General features: G+C 37.9%; 1 pseudogene; it reads right to left on the bottom strand.

Annotated features, from left to right (window-relative positions):
- Nucleotides 1-3055: 3055 nt before the first annotated feature.
- Nucleotides 3056-3884, bottom strand: LOC144368046 (olfactory receptor 7A5-like; annotated as a pseudogene).
- Nucleotides 3885-15931: the final 12047 nt, after the last annotated feature.

Raw genomic sequence — 15931 nt, 5'->3', positions numbered from 1 at the left:
TAGCAGGGAGGGCAATAGTGGAGATCTTTTCAATATCTGTATAAGAGCTATATCATGCACAGGTGTATCCTATTTTTAAAATTTATACCAATATACCCTATTAATTTTGCTATTCTTTATTGATGGTTGCTTATATGTAGTGAAAATTTTCACTCTTGCAAATATACTGCAATAAACCTTATAAATAGCTTTCTGTGAACATGGGATTGTTTAATGTGACATAGATTAAAAGAGGTGTGATTACTGGGCCTTAGGTATATCCAGATTAAATTTTCATAACTGGTACCAAATTGCTGAATAAAATGTCTATATAAGTTTACTCTAGTTACTACCATATAGGAATATCCATTACACTCATATCATTTCATCACCTTAAACCCCTGTAAGTTTACTCTAATGCCTACCATATAGGAATATCCATTTCACCCTGGTCTAACAACTATTGAATATAATCAATTTGGTAGATTTTTCCTAAACTAATGCTTGACATTTTAGCTCCTTAAAAAAAATTAATTTCATTTTCCTTGATTGCTGTTTATTTATTTGCTATTAATTTTTCTTTTTCAGTTAAGAACACATAAATTTCTCTTTGTCCCAGTGGCTCAGGAGGCTGAGTCAGGAGGATTGCAAGTATAAAGCCAGCTTCAGCAACTCAGCACTAAATATGTACTATGAACATCTACTTGAGTCCCAGTTTTCCATTCTTTGGGGTACACACTGATGGGGTGGAGTTGCTATGTGATATGATAATTCTATGTTTAACTTTCTGAGCAACTGCCAAACTGTTTTCCACACTGGCCCGACCATTTTCCATTCCCAGCAGTAATGTATGAGGATTCAAAATTCTCCCCATCCTCACCAATATTTTAATTTTCTTTTTAAAAAAATGTTACTTTTTATATTACTTATTGATACCTGTTGTCAATAATGTGTAATGATCATTTTAGGGTAATTAACGCATGTATCACCTTAAACATATGTCATTTCTTTGTGCTGAGATTATCCAAAATATTCTAGATTTAAAAAAATTACATTCTGATTAGCTTTCGTCACTCTAGTAAGCAACAGAACACCGGAACATATTCCTCCTAACTGTGACTTTGTGCCTGTTGACAACCTCTACTACCCTTCTTCTTCCCTGTTCAGCACTGGTAACCATTAGTCTCCCCAGACACCAGCAGTTCCGGGTTACACCTCCAAGGGGTATTCTGCAGTCTGTGCCTCTCTATGTTCATTCTGGGGTGTGAAGTGCATCTCACTGTGGTTTTGCATCAAGTTCAAATTTTGGTCTCCATAAGTAAAGTTTTGTTGGGAGACAGCCACACCCGCTCCTTTGGTATATATGGTGACTGCCACCCTAATGGCAGAGCTGAGTCTCTGGGAGAGACCATGTGTCCTGTGAAGCCCAAGACGTTGACTATCTGCCCCTTCTCAGAAATTTGCTGCCCCCCCCCATTCAAGCAAGTTGGCAAGGTGAGAACCATATTAGTGAGTGAGTGTGTGTGTGTGTGTGTGTGTGTGTGTGTGTGTGTGTGTGTGTGTTTACATGAGCTTCTCTAGGTCAGAGCTGCTGGGTAAGTGGACAGAAGGACGGTCCCCCACAGGCATCCAAGCTCTCATCTTTGCAACCTGTGACTACATTACCCCACCTTTTATATCCAACTGTGAATATTGTCTTGAAAATCAGAACAAATACCAAAGAAACAAACTGGCAGTTTATTACAATTACCCTCAACTCTGTTCTCTTTAGTTATTGCAAGGGCTAGCTATTGCTGCAGAACAAGCAGTTCTCAATGCAAATTGTTTAATAAGGTTTTTTGTTACCTAATGGGACTACCTGTTGGGGTTTTCTGAATTTGACTCAATAAAAGAACTTTCATGTTCATAGTAGAGCCTGTGGCCAGAATCACATGAAGGGCAGGAATAAGCTCCATTGTGAGCCATCCTTTGATCTTGAGGACTGAAGTCATTCTGAGCCTGAAGACACACATATGGAGCATACGGGTATTGCTCATTTACTACCTTCTCTTGCTGTGGTAAAATTCAGAAAGGGGAGGAATATTTCACTTAGAACAATGGAAGGATTATATTTCTAGGCAGCACTGAACATTTTCAAGCAAAAACACATCACTGACTCAATATTGCAAACAAGAAAATGCTGACCAATCTCAACGATCAAACCCCTGACACATGAACACCAACCTTCCACATCTCGTGATTGTATTTGCCAGATGAAAAGACATATTTTACATAGCAATACAATGTGTAATGTAGAGGTTTGTCTCATCATATTTTATGTCCTCTCTGCTTCTGAGACCAAAGTAACCAAACTTTCATTTTAAGTTTTTCTTTCCACGTAGACTTCAAGTGGAGACATGTATTTGAAAATAAGCTTTGCCAGTGATTATGGTAGAGACTGTGGACACCAAGCTGGGCAAGAGAAAAGAATCCCAATGGTTAGAAGAAAAGCCAAAGCTCAGCCATGAAGCTCACTGGTCTGTTGGAATCTGCCTCATCAGGAAGAACAGCTGAGATGGGGACACGCAGAGGCATGAGGGACCCACAAGGGCAAAGCCATGCTGTGGGAGTCCCTACAGTATTGGATTATTACACAGGCCATCTTAACTGTCAAATGCATTTCCCCCACAGGAGTACCATGCACGACTGTGTGTTTTAGTATCAATAAAAGAAAAATTACTCCATATGATCCATCATGGGAGAAGAAATGGTTTTCATAAATGCATGTCATCCCATGAGATGAAAGTGAATTTCCAATATCTCTAATCCAGGATTGAAAATAAGTTTGATTAGTATGCAAGTGGTTAAGAGGAACACTGTTCATATCTCAGAGGGAACAGAAAGCTTATCAGGGTGTGCTTTATAATTTTCATAGGGATGTTGAAATCAAAGGAAGAGAAACTCCAGAAAACGAATAGAAGGAACAAGTTGTCCTTCTAAAATCAGATGAAAATATTGTAACTTTTTGCCCTGAGGCTTTGAGCTCTGTGATCCAAAAAAAACTTTCCGACCCAGCAACATGGACCCTTTTAAAGTTTTATCTTGAAATTTTTTTCAGAGCTCTCTTGATGTCTCTATTCCTCAGACTATAGATGAAGGGGTTCATCATGGGGGTGAACACTGTGTACATCACCGAGGCTGTGGCAGTAGAGCATGAGTTTGGGGTCACAGCAGAACTAAAGTCCACCCCCAGGAAGGTGCTATAAAATAAGGAATCACGAAAGGTGAGACACACATGTGGAAAATGCTATCTTATCAGCTCAGGTAAATGATAATTTGCCTGAGCTGATAAGATAGCACTCATGGAAGACACTATTCTGGAGTAATAGTAACAGATACACATGAGGGGGCCTCGATCCAGTACCAAAGGTGCAAAATACATCACTGTGTCATTATGAAAAGTGTCAGAGCAGCAAGTAGGACCAGTTGATTCAGTTCACAAAGTGTGGGATTTCCAGGTCTGTGCAGAAGGACAGCCACAATGCCATTAAAGTTTCTAGTAAGGAATTCAGGACATTTGTGACCCAGCATGCCAGCACCAGCACTCCACAGACCCTGTGGTTCACGATGACAATGCAGTGCAGGGGTTGGCAGAAGGCCACATACTCGTCATAGGCCATCACGCCCAGGAGGAAGTTGTCCAACCCTACAAATAATATAAAAATGTAAATCTGTATGAAGCAGTCTTCATGTGTTATGGCCTTGCTCTGTGTCTGAATGTTCAGCAGCATCTTTGGCACAGTGGTGGAGGTGAAGCAGATGTCCACAAAGGACAGGTTGGAGAGGAAGAAGTACATTGAAATAAAACAGAACTAAAATAAAACTTCCATCAAAAGAACTAATATAGATCTCAGCTCTGTATCCATCTGATCCTGAGCTTTTCTTGGTTGGTAGTCTTCTCATGGCATCTTCTAGTTCATTGCTTAAAAGTGATCCATCTAAATTGTGTATATCATCCTGATTGAGTTTGGGCAAATCCTATGACTCTAGCAATTTGTTGATGCCTTAAATATTTTCTATTTTATTGGAATAGAAATTTTAAAAATAATTTCTAATTATCTTCTGTATTTCTGTAGTGTCCATCTTGATATTTCCTTTTTCATCATGGAAGTTAGTAGTTTGACTTTTCTCTCTCCTTCTCTCTGTTAGCGTGGGTTATCAATTTTATTTATTTTTTGAAAAAACCTACTTTTTGTTTTTTCATTTGTTTCAATTGTTTCTTTTGTTTCAATTTCATTAATTTTAGCCTTGATTTTAGTTATTTCCTGTCTTCTACTGCTTTTGGTATTGATTTGTTATTCTTTTCCTAGGACTTTGAGATGTAATGTTAGTCACTTATTTGTTGACTTGTTTTCTTTTAAAGAATGAACTTTTTAAAAAAAGTAGCAGGATATAAAATCAACACCCATAAATCAAAGGCATTTCTGTACATCAGTGACAAATCTTCTGAAAGAGAAATGAGAAAAATGACCCCATTTACAATAGCCTCAAAAATAATACTTAGGAATCAACTTAATGAAAGAAGTGAATGACCTCTACAATGAAACTACATAATGCTAAAGAAAGGAATTAAAGAAGACCTTAGAAGTTGGAAAGATCTACCTATCTCTTGGTTAGGCAAAATAATATTGTCAAAATGACCATACTACTGAAAGTCCTATACAGATTTCATACAATTCCATCAAAATACCATTGGCATTCATCATAGAAACAGAAAAAGCAGTCATGAAATTCATTTGGAAAAATAAGAGACCCAGAATAGCTAAAGCAATTCTTAGCACGAAGAGTGAAGCAGGTGACATTACTATACCAGACTTGAAACTATACTGTAGAGCAATAGTAGCAAAAATGGCATGGTATTGACACCAAAATAAACTTGTAGACCAATAGACTTGTAGACTTGTACAGAATAGAGGACATAGAGACAATTCCACATGAATAAAGTCATCTCATATTAGACAAAGGTGCCAAAACATATGTTGGAGAAAAGAGAACCTCTTCAACAAATGGTGCTGGGAAAACTGGAAATCAATATGCAGCAAAATGATATTAAGGCCCTATCTCTCACTATGCACAACATTCAAAGTGGAGCAAGGACCTAGGGATTAAACCAGAGACTCTGTGTCTAATAGAAGAAAAAGTAGGTCCAAATCTTCATGATGTTGGATTAGGGCTAGGGCCCGACTTCCTTAATAAGACTTCGATAGCACAAGAATTAAATTTAAGTATCAATAAATGGGATGGATTCAAACTAAAAAGTTTTTCTCAGCAAAAGAAACAATCAATAAGGTGGAGCAAAAGAAACAATCAATAAGGTGGATAGAGAGCCTACAGAATGGGAGAAAATTTTTACCACACACATATCTGATAGAACACTAATCTCTAGGATATATAAAGAACTCAAAAATCTTAACAACAAAAACCAAATAACCCAATTAATAAATGGGCCTAGGAACTGAACTGACACTTCTCAGAAGATGATATACAATCAATCAACAAATATACAAATATATGAAAAACGTTTAATATCTTTAGTAATTAGAGAAATGCAAATCAAAACTCCTCAAAGATTTCGTCTCACTCCAGTCAGAATGGCAGCTATTAAGAATACATACAACAATAAGTGTTGGTGAGGATGTGGGGAAAAAGGCACACTCATACATTGCTGGTGGGACTGCAAATTCGAGCAGCCAATATGGAAAACTTGGAATGGAACCACCATTTGATCCAGCTATCTCACTCCTTGGTCTATACCCAAAGGACTTAAAAACAGCATACTACAGGGACACAGCCACATCAATGTTTACAGCAGCACAATTCACAATAGCTAAACTGTGGAGCCAAACTAGATGCCCTTCAGTAGATGAATGAATAAAGAAACTGTGGTATATATACACAATGGGACATTACTCTTCATTAAAAGAGAATAACATCATGGTATTTGCAGGTAAATGGATGGAATTGGAGACTATAATGCTTAGTTAGCTAATCCAAAAAAAAGCCCCAATGCTAAATATTTTCTCTGATATGTGGATGCTGAATCATAATGGTGATGGGTAAGTGAGCATGGTAGGAATGGAGAAACTCTAGATAGGGCAAAGGGAAGGAAAGGGAAGGGAGGGGGATTAGGGTAGGAAAGATGGTGGAATGAGATGGACATCATTGCCCTAAGTACATACATGAAGACTTGAATGTGTATAACTAGAGATATGAAAAATTGTGCTCTGTATGTGTACTATTAATTGAAATGCATTCTGCTGTCACATATATAACTAATTAGAATAAATAAATTTAAAAAATAACTAAAATAACCATTATCATGAGTCTCTAGTTCAAGATTGACAAATACCTGTAAATAAAATAATAAAAAATACTTTTGTTAGGAGCATTGAAAGAAGTGGTATTCCATCTTCTAATTATAGCCTGTAAAAACATATGTGGATCCAAATGTGCTGAGGACACTGGATATAGCAGTGGGAGCGATGGAGTGAGTAATCACCTTGGTTTGAGCATCACCAATGCTCCCTTCATGAGTTTCTACCACACACGTGAGCCAAGAGCGCTACCTGCATCTTTCCACCTATTCCCAGCTGTAAACCCGTGAGGCCAGGTGCCTATTCCAACTACAAAGAGGCCATCTCTGTAGATGTAATGAAACTCCTGTGTATGAAACATGGGCTTCTGAGTAAGACGCAGTCTATTTTCACTTGAATATAACAGAATATGTTCCACAAGAGGGGAAAGGGTGTTGCTGTTCATAAAAATAGAACCACCCCAAGGAAAAATGGATAAGAAATTAGATGAGAATGGCAAAAAAGGAACTTGATTATTACACATCATGCAGAGGAAGATTAAATATAAAAAGCAAAGCAGTGGTGGGGTGCGTCAGCAACATGACCAACTCTTAGATTTGGCTACAGGAAATTCATAAACTCACATGTTCCCTCTCTAAATTTCGAGATGTATATAAAGAGCAATGTTTGTAAAAATAACTTCCAATTCTTTATTTGAATGCAGAATATAAAGATGCCCAGTTCCCAGAGAAGCAAAGTATTTGCAATTGCAAATAGAAAATGGCTAACAAGCTAAAAAATGTACTTACCCAGGGCAGTAAGGAAAGAACTGAAAAATAAAGCCCTTTAATTTTCTCTTTTGACCAATCAAATAAAAACTATTTCACTCAAGTGACCACCCAGCACTAGAGAGGATGCTGTGAGATGTGTGTCCCCTGAAGGAGGGTGGCAAGGCAGTATTCATAAGCAGCCCATTAGTCTCACCTTTGTAATGAATATGGAGGTGGCTTGAATACACTCCAGGTTGAAAGTGTATTCAAGAAAAGAAAGAAATGCCCTCACCTCACTGCACAATCCCCCACCCCTGAGACTCATTTTGCCCAACCTGCTCCTGGGGAGCTCCCTGGATATGTTCTCATTTTATGGAAAATACTTCATACACTTTCCCAGTCTTGCCCAATAAGACTCTGATCCTATTTTATGTTGTCAGCAATGATCTAAGAATTGCAGAGTCTGAGAGTCGCTTCTCTTTTTAACATGTTAAACCAGTGGCAGATGACTGAGTCAGCACTCAGCTCTCTCAGCCCTGGGCTGGGTGGGTGGATGTTGTCAGCTTCTGTTCTTGCTGAACATTCCTGCAGGACCTACCAGGTCTCAGACTCACATGAATGGGGTCTCTGAGAAGGACTCCCTGTGGAAGTCTGGAGTTCACCTAGTTGATGGTGGAGACTCAAGCTTTGTCCCCAGAAAAAGGCAGCAGAAGAGGGAAGCCCTGGCCCCGGAGCCAGACTTAGGACTCCAGAACAAGCCACCACATCCTGCTCAGCTTACGATTGCCTGCTCTGAGGGACAACATCAGGGCATCTACACTTAGCTCCTTGTCTCTACTCATTAGGTTCAGTCCTCTTCTAACTCCTTCTCCTGAGAACTTGACTTCCCTGGGGGACATTGTTGTGAGAAGCAAGGAAAATGTTCCTGCTCCTTCTATGTTCCCAGGAGATCAGAGCAATTAGGTGAAACTAAGCTTTGCTTTTCTTTGTCCATAAAATCCTCCATGTTCCAGAAGTCCAAACTTCTTAGCATTTGTGCCCAACCCTTAGCTACAATTCCCTCAAACGTCTGAGCTACTTGGCTTTGCTAGATTCCGTGGATCTCCCAAGCATGGTCTTGTAGAGGGGCACATTTCCCATTATCTTTAGGAAATTGCTATTCACTCTTCATCAAAGGAGAAAACATGAAAATGTTTGTTAAAGTCATGGGAATTTGCCAGAACCCTTGGATTCATGATGCTTTTTAAAAGGCACTTATGAGTTTCATGCTTGGATATCAAGTATAAAATGGTCACTTATGCCTTCATTTATAAAATATTAGGTAATTATTAGAGATACATTTAGAGATATTCTTGAGTGTATGCATCATAGACTGAAGTTAAAATCTTATAAGGGTTGCTTCATTTCATTTTTACAGATGTACGGGGATTAATTATTTTACATCTGTATAAATGAGGTCCAGAGCTAAGAGATCTGCCTCTAATTATGAACTGAGTAAGAAGGAACTTTCCTCCTGGTGTTCCTGTTCTCTTGCTCCAGGGCACTGGTCTTCCACCAGGCAAGATGATGGAGACTGGTGGCAATGGTTGAGGAAGTTTAGTGTTGTTATAACTTGGGATTTTTACTGTGCCTAGCAGTTTGAGACCAAGGATGCTCCTCAGTGTCCAGCAAAGTACAGGACCCCCCACACCAAGGTTTGTTTAGCACAAATGTCAATGGTGGGGTCTTTGAGAAACACTTTTATGACAAGAATCTTTCCAACTTCAGTGTGAATATGAATCACTTGGGGATCTGGTTGAAATGCAGGTTGTGATTTGGCATGTCAGTGAGGTGAGATTGTGTTTGTCTAAGAGCTCCCAGTTGGCATTGAGGCTGCCATTTGGTGGTGGATAACTCTTATTAAATACACAGGAAAATTATGTTTATGGCCTATGGCAGAACATTTTCAAGAACACATGCATTGTGGAATGACTGAATCCAGATAATTGTCAGGTGCATCACTTTACATAATTGTTATATTTTGTGGTGAGACACTCAATATCCACTCAGTATTGTTAAAGATTCTGTAGATAACTAGAGTCACCAAGTTGTAGAACTCTGAACTCTTCCTCCTATCTGGATGAACCTTAGATCCTTTGACCAACATCTCTCCCCACAACCCTACAAACCACATCAGTCCTTGGTGACCACCATTTCACTTTTTTTATTTCCATGAAATCAGTGTTTTTAGATTCAGCATGTGAGATTTAATATGTGATATTTGTCTTTTTGTCTCTCTGATTTCACTTATTTAGCGACTTCCATTTCCATCTGTGTTGTCAGAATTGACAGGATTTCTTCCATTTTTATGATTAAACCTGTTTCCCCGAGTATTCATATGGCATTTTCTTTATCCATCCATCCATGGATAGACACCTAAGTGGATTCCATATCTGCCTACTCTGGTCAGTGCTATAGTGCTATGGAAGTGCAGGAGTCTCTGAGATGCCACCTTCATTTTCTTTGGATGACCATTTCCAGTGGTGGGACTACAGGGTCACATGGTGGTTCCATTAATTAGCACTGAGGCTGTGGTCCAGTATAGAGCCAAGTACAGGCATTCCAAGGCCTTCTCAACCATGAAGGCCTCCATTGCCTCAGTTCTGATTTTAGGTGGTCAGAGGCTGGACTCTCTCGCTTGGCTTCTGTCTAAATAAGTTGACACTAGCCTCTTGAAAGCTTCCCTTGTGACAAGAAATCAAACTTATAAACATAGCCTCCTTATAGACATACTTGGTAGATTCCTCCTTCTTCAGTTTCTGTGTGCACTAAGGTTAAAGCTCACAGGAAATGACCTGCATAGAGCAGATGCTCGACAGACAGCTGCCATTGTGACCATTACCTTGCTCCTCATTGGCTCAGGTCCTGTGACATCACAAGGGTTTCCTGGCACAGGAAGTGAATCCAGCATTGAGTGGCTCCTGGGAGACAGTGATGGTGGTGGTGAAGGGGACGTCCTCAAGGACCCAGGCAGGCAGCTCAGAGCTGAGTCCACCTCCCTGTGCTGTGCTGGACTCACAGATACCATCTCTGACCCACTCATGGCTCCAACTAGGCACAGTAAGGATTTTCTGACACTTTTCAGTTGTTTTACTATGTTTCACTCTTGGGAAAATCTATAAAACTGATATTTCTTGGTGCATCAAATTACTTTGCTTCTCACCTTCCTGGTGCTAATTCACAGAATATAATTCATAAACTTTTTTGGTGCCACTGGAAAATTAAACTATTTTCTTCTCTGATTCTGCCCCATGGAGACCTTGTTTTATATTTTACAGTTAGTCATCACTTTCACATTTTGTGCAGAAGGACTGTCCAGCCCTACCCACTACTTTGGGTCTTGACTGTGGACTGAAGCCAGGGATGTCACTCATCATTCCTCAGTGCACAAGAGGCCACACCACAGGAGGTGCCTTCACACAGAGGTCAACATGGGGAGTTGAGAAACATCCTTTCTAGACCAGAAGTTTTCCAAAGTCAATGCAAATATGAATCACTTGGGGATTTGTTTGAATGTAGATTATGATCAGGGAGGTCAGGGGGGCCCAGAGATTGTGCATTTGAAACTAATGCCCAGTTGATCTTGAGGCTCCCAGACTTGATTGGTGGACTACCTTTTTAAATTGACAAAGTTGCATTTATTTATAGCACAAGCCAAATGTTCTGAGTATGTATGTACATTTCAAATATATATGTCTATATGCGCACATTCCTACATACATATCGTATGCATAGGTACATATGAATGACTAAATATAGCTCATCATCATATACATTATAGATTTATCATTTGTGGTGCAGAATGACAGTCTTAATATCTACTTAATAAACTTAATATCTATTCTTGGTACTTTTGATGTTTCAATATATTTTTAACTATATTCACCATGTTGTACAGTAGAGCTCATGAACTTATTCCTCTTTATCTGATGGAAATATATATTCTTTGGCAAACATTTCCCCAACTTTCTCTCCCCCAAACCAACTCACTCCTCATATTTGAATCTTCAGTTTGATGAAATTAAAATTTTTACATTTCACACTGGAGTGAGGTCATGTGGCACTTGTCTTTCTGTGTCTGCTAATTTCTCTTAACAGTATGACCTTTAGTTCCTTCCATTTTGTTAGGACAGGACTTCCATCTATTTTTATTTGTGAATACTCTTCCAATGTGTATATGTGCTGCATTTTCTTTATCCATTCACCTGTTGATGGGTCTTGGCTATTTTGAATAATGTTGTACCAAATGTAGAAGTGGAGATATTTGTTGGAGATACTTTGTTCTTTTGAATGAATACTGACTGTTATGGTTTAGATATGAGGTGTTTCCCAAAAGCTCAGGTGTTAAACAGTACAAGAAAGTTCAGAGGTGAAATAGTTTGGTTATGAGAGCCTTCACCTGATAATCAGTGCACTCATCCACTGATAAAGAATTACTGGGTGGTAACTGGAGGCAGGTAGGATGTAGTTGGAACAGTGTTTTCATACCTTTGGGATTTATATTTTGTCCATGGTGAGTAGAGCTCTCTCTGATTCCTTATTGAGTTGTTTTCCATCTGCAAACCCTTCTGTGATAATGTTCAGCCTCATCTCAGATTTAGAGCAATGGAGTCAGCTATCTATATACTGAGACCCCTGAAACCATGATCCCTAAATCAACTTTCCCCGCTCTGTGTTGCTCTTGTTGGGTCTTTTTCTCACAACAATGACAAGGCTGACTAAGAAAATAGCAGTGGTGGGATTGTGGGCTCACATGGTAGTTCCATTATTTATCACTTGAAAGAATGAACAAGGCTCTTCATTGGAGAAAATGCTTGTTTATTGAGGAACAGCTCTGCATATTTATAGAGCCGGGGGTGGTTTGACACTTATGACAGTTTAATGGTTAAAGAGTTTGACAGTTGGCATTGGGTGCTTTCTTATTGGTGGGTAAGGTCATGTGAGTCAGCAGGGCTAGTCTGATTGGTGGGTAAGGATCATGTGAGCCAGCAGGGCTATTCTGATTTGTGGGTAAAGATCATGGGAGCCAGTAGGATTCACCATTGGATGGCTTTCTTGGGGGATGAGGAAGTTAGTCTTTAGAGCTGGGGAGACTCCTAACATCATTGAGGCTGTGGTCTAGAGTTAGATTCAAGTGCAGGCATTCCAAGGCCTTCTCCACCATGAAGGCCTCCACCAACTCAGTTCTGATTTTACGTGGTCAGTTGTGAGACTTTGTAGCTCATTATATGCCTAAACAATTTGACATTTACCTCTTGAATATTTCCTCATAACAAGATATCAAACTTACAGACCTTTGCACATTATATATAAACTGGGTAAATTCTCCCTTCTTTATGGAGGGTATGTGTAAACTAAGTCATAGGATAAAGCTTACAAGAAATGACCTGCCCAGGGCAGATGCTCCACAGATAGCAGCCATTGTGACCATCACCTTGCTCCTCATTGGCTCAGGTTACTGTGACATCACAAGTGTTTCCTGGCACAAGAATTGAGTCCAGCATTGAGTTGCTCCTGGGAGAGAGTGATTGGGAGAGAGTAGATTGGCTCCACAGGTTAGCTACTGTGAATTGTGCTGCTATAAACATTAATGTGGCTGTGTCCTATTTTTAAGTCCTTTGGGTGTATATATATACATATATATATATGATATGTATATATATATATATATATGTATATATATATATATATATATACACCCATACATATACATATATATATATATACATATATATATACATATATATATATATATATATCAGTTAAATATCAGTTAAGTCTAAGTTATTGATTGTATTATTAAGTTCTAGAGTTTCGTTACTCAAATTTTGTTTCGAAGATATATCCAATATTGAGAGAGGCGTGTTAAAATCACCAGGATTATTGTTTGTGATCAATTTGACTCTTGAACTTGAGAAGAATTTGTTTGATGAATATAGCTGAACCATTGTTTGGGGCTCATATATTTATGATTCTTTTGTATTGTTGGTGATTGATTCCCTTGAGCAGTATGTAATGTCCATCTTTATCCCTTTTGATTAATCTTGGTTTGAAGTCTACTTTATTTGATACAAGGATGGAAACCCCTGCTTGCTTCTGTAGTCCGTTTGAGTGGTATGATTTGTCCCAACCTTTCACCTTCAGTCTGTGTATATCTTTTCCTATCAGATGAGTTTCCTGGAGGCAGCATATTGTTGGGTCTTCTGATAAATCCAATCTGCTAGTCTATGTCCTTTGATTGGTGAATTTAAGCCATTAACATTCAGGGTTACTCTTGAGACATTGTTTGTATTTCCAGTCATATTTGTTTATTTTTGTTATTTAACTTGACTTGATTTTCTTCTCTGATTAGTTTTTCCTTTAGGGTACTACCTAACTCTGCTGATTTGCTTTGTTTTTTTTTTTTTTTGTTTCATCTTCATGGAATATTTTTCCAATGACGTTTTGTAGTGTCAGTTTTCTAGCTATAAATTCTTTTAACTTTTGTTTATTATGGAAGGTTTTTCTTTCATCTTCAAATCTAGAGCTTAATTTTCTGGATACAAGATTGTTGGTTGGCACCCATTTTCTTTCAGAGCTTGATATATGTTGTTCCAGGATCTTCTAGCTTTCAGGGTCTGGGTTGAAAAATCTGCCATTATCCTAATTGTTTTCCCCCTATATGTAATCTTATTCCTCTCTATTGTGGCTTTTAAAATTCTCTCCTTATTCTGTATGTTGGACATTTTCATTATAGTGTGCCTTGATGTGGGTCTGTTGGGATTTTTGTATATTTGGGGTCCTGTAGGCTTCTTGAATTTGGATTTCCAATTCATTCTTCATTTTTGGAAAATTTTCTGATATTGTTTCATTGAATAGATTGGTCATTCCTTTGGTTTGGACCTCTATGCATTCCTCTATCCCAATAACTGTTAAATTTGGTCTTTTTATGCTAACCCATAATTCTTGAATATTCTGCTCATGGTTTTTTACCATTATCACTGTGTGCTCTATATTCTTTTCAAGAGTATATATTTTGACTTCATTGTCTGATGACCTATCTTCTTAGTGGTCTACTCTGTTGGTGGTGCTTTCATTTGAGCTTTTAATTTGGTTTAGTGTTTCTTTCATTTCAAGGATTTCTGTTTGTTTTTCAGCACCTCTATCTCCCTGTTGAGTTTATCTTTTGCTTCCTGTATTTGTTTATGTAGCTCCTGGTTAAAGTGACCTTTCACTGTGTGGAATTTCTTTCTTATCTGTTCCTTGAGTTCCAAGAACACTGTAACCATGTACACCCTAAACTCCTTTTCTGTCATTTCTTCTGCTATGGCTGCCAATGATTCTATTATTATTATTAGTTCTTCTTTAAAGGTTTTGTAGAACTCGGCTATGTAACCGTCTGGTCCTGGGCTTTTCTTGGTTGGTAGGCTTCTGATGGCATCTTCTATTTCATCACTTGATACTGTTTAAATTGTGTATATCTTCCTGAATCAGTCTGGGCAAGTCATATGACTTAAGAAATTTGTCAATGCCTTCACTATCTTCTATTTTATTGGAATATAAGTTTTCAAAATAATTTCTAATTATCTTCTATATTTCTATAGTGTCTGTTGTGATATTACATTTCTCATCATATATGCTGGTAATTTGAGTTCTCTCTTTCCTTCTCTTCATTAGCATAGCTAAGTGTCTGTCAATTTTATTTATTTGTTCAAAGAACCAACATTTTGTTTTGTCCATTTTTTCAATTGTTTTTTTGTTTTGATTTCATTGATTTCAGCCCTAATTTTAATTATTTCTTGCCTTCTACCGCTTTTGATGCTGACTTGTTCTTCTTTTTCTAGGGCCTTCAGATGTAAAGTGAGGTCATTTATTTGTTGACTTTTTTTTCTTTCAAGGAATGAACTCTATGCAATGAACTTTCCTCTTAGATTTACTTTCATAGATTTTGATATGTTGTTTCTATGTTCTCATTTACCTCTAAGAATTTTTTAATCACTTCTTTGATGTCTTCTGCAACCAATTGTTCATTCAGTAGCATATTTTTTAGTCTCCAGGTGTTGTAGTAATTTTTATTTTGTCATTGATTTCCAATTTCATCCCATTATGATCTGATAAAATACATAGTAGAATCTCTACTCTTTTGTATTTGCTAACAGTTGCTTTGTGTCATAGCATATGGTTTATTTTAGAGAAGGATCCATGTGCTGCTGAGAAGAAAGTGTTTTCACTTGATGCAGATTGAAATATTTTATATATGTCAGTTAAGTCTGTTATTGAATTGTATTATTGAGTCCTAGAGTTTCTTTATTCAACTTTTGTTTCAAAGATATATTCAAAGATATATTTCAAAGAGAGGTGTGTTAAAGTCACCCAAGATTATTGTGTTGTGATCAAGTTGACTCTTGAACTTGAGAAGAATTTGTTTGATGAACATAGCTGCACCATTGTTTGGGGCATATATATTTATGATTGTTATGTATTGTTGGTGTATGGTTCCCTTGAGCAGTATGTAATGTCCATCTTTATCCTTTTTGATTAAACTTGGCTTGAAGTCTACTTTATTTGGTATGAGGATGGAAACACCTGCTTGCTTCTGCAATCTATGTGAGTGGTATGATTTGTCTCAACCTTTCACCTTCAGTTTGTGGATGTCTTTTCCTATCAGATGAGTCTCCTGGAGGCAGCATATTGTTGGGTCTTTTTTAAAATCCAATCTGTTAGTCTGTGTCTTTTGATTGGTGAGTTTAAGCCATTAACATTCAGGATTTCTATTGAGCCATTGTATTTCTGGTCATATTTATTTATTTTTGTTATTTAACTTGACTTGGT

The sequence above is a fragment of the Ictidomys tridecemlineatus genome, chromosome 2 (assembly GCF_052094955.1).
Source record: "Ictidomys tridecemlineatus isolate mIctTri1 chromosome 2, mIctTri1.hap1, whole genome shotgun sequence".
NCBI lineage: Eukaryota > Metazoa > Chordata > Mammalia > Rodentia > Sciuridae > Ictidomys > Ictidomys tridecemlineatus.
Note: the sequence above shows the minus strand (reverse complement) of the source record. Positions and strands in the feature narration are given on the sequence as shown.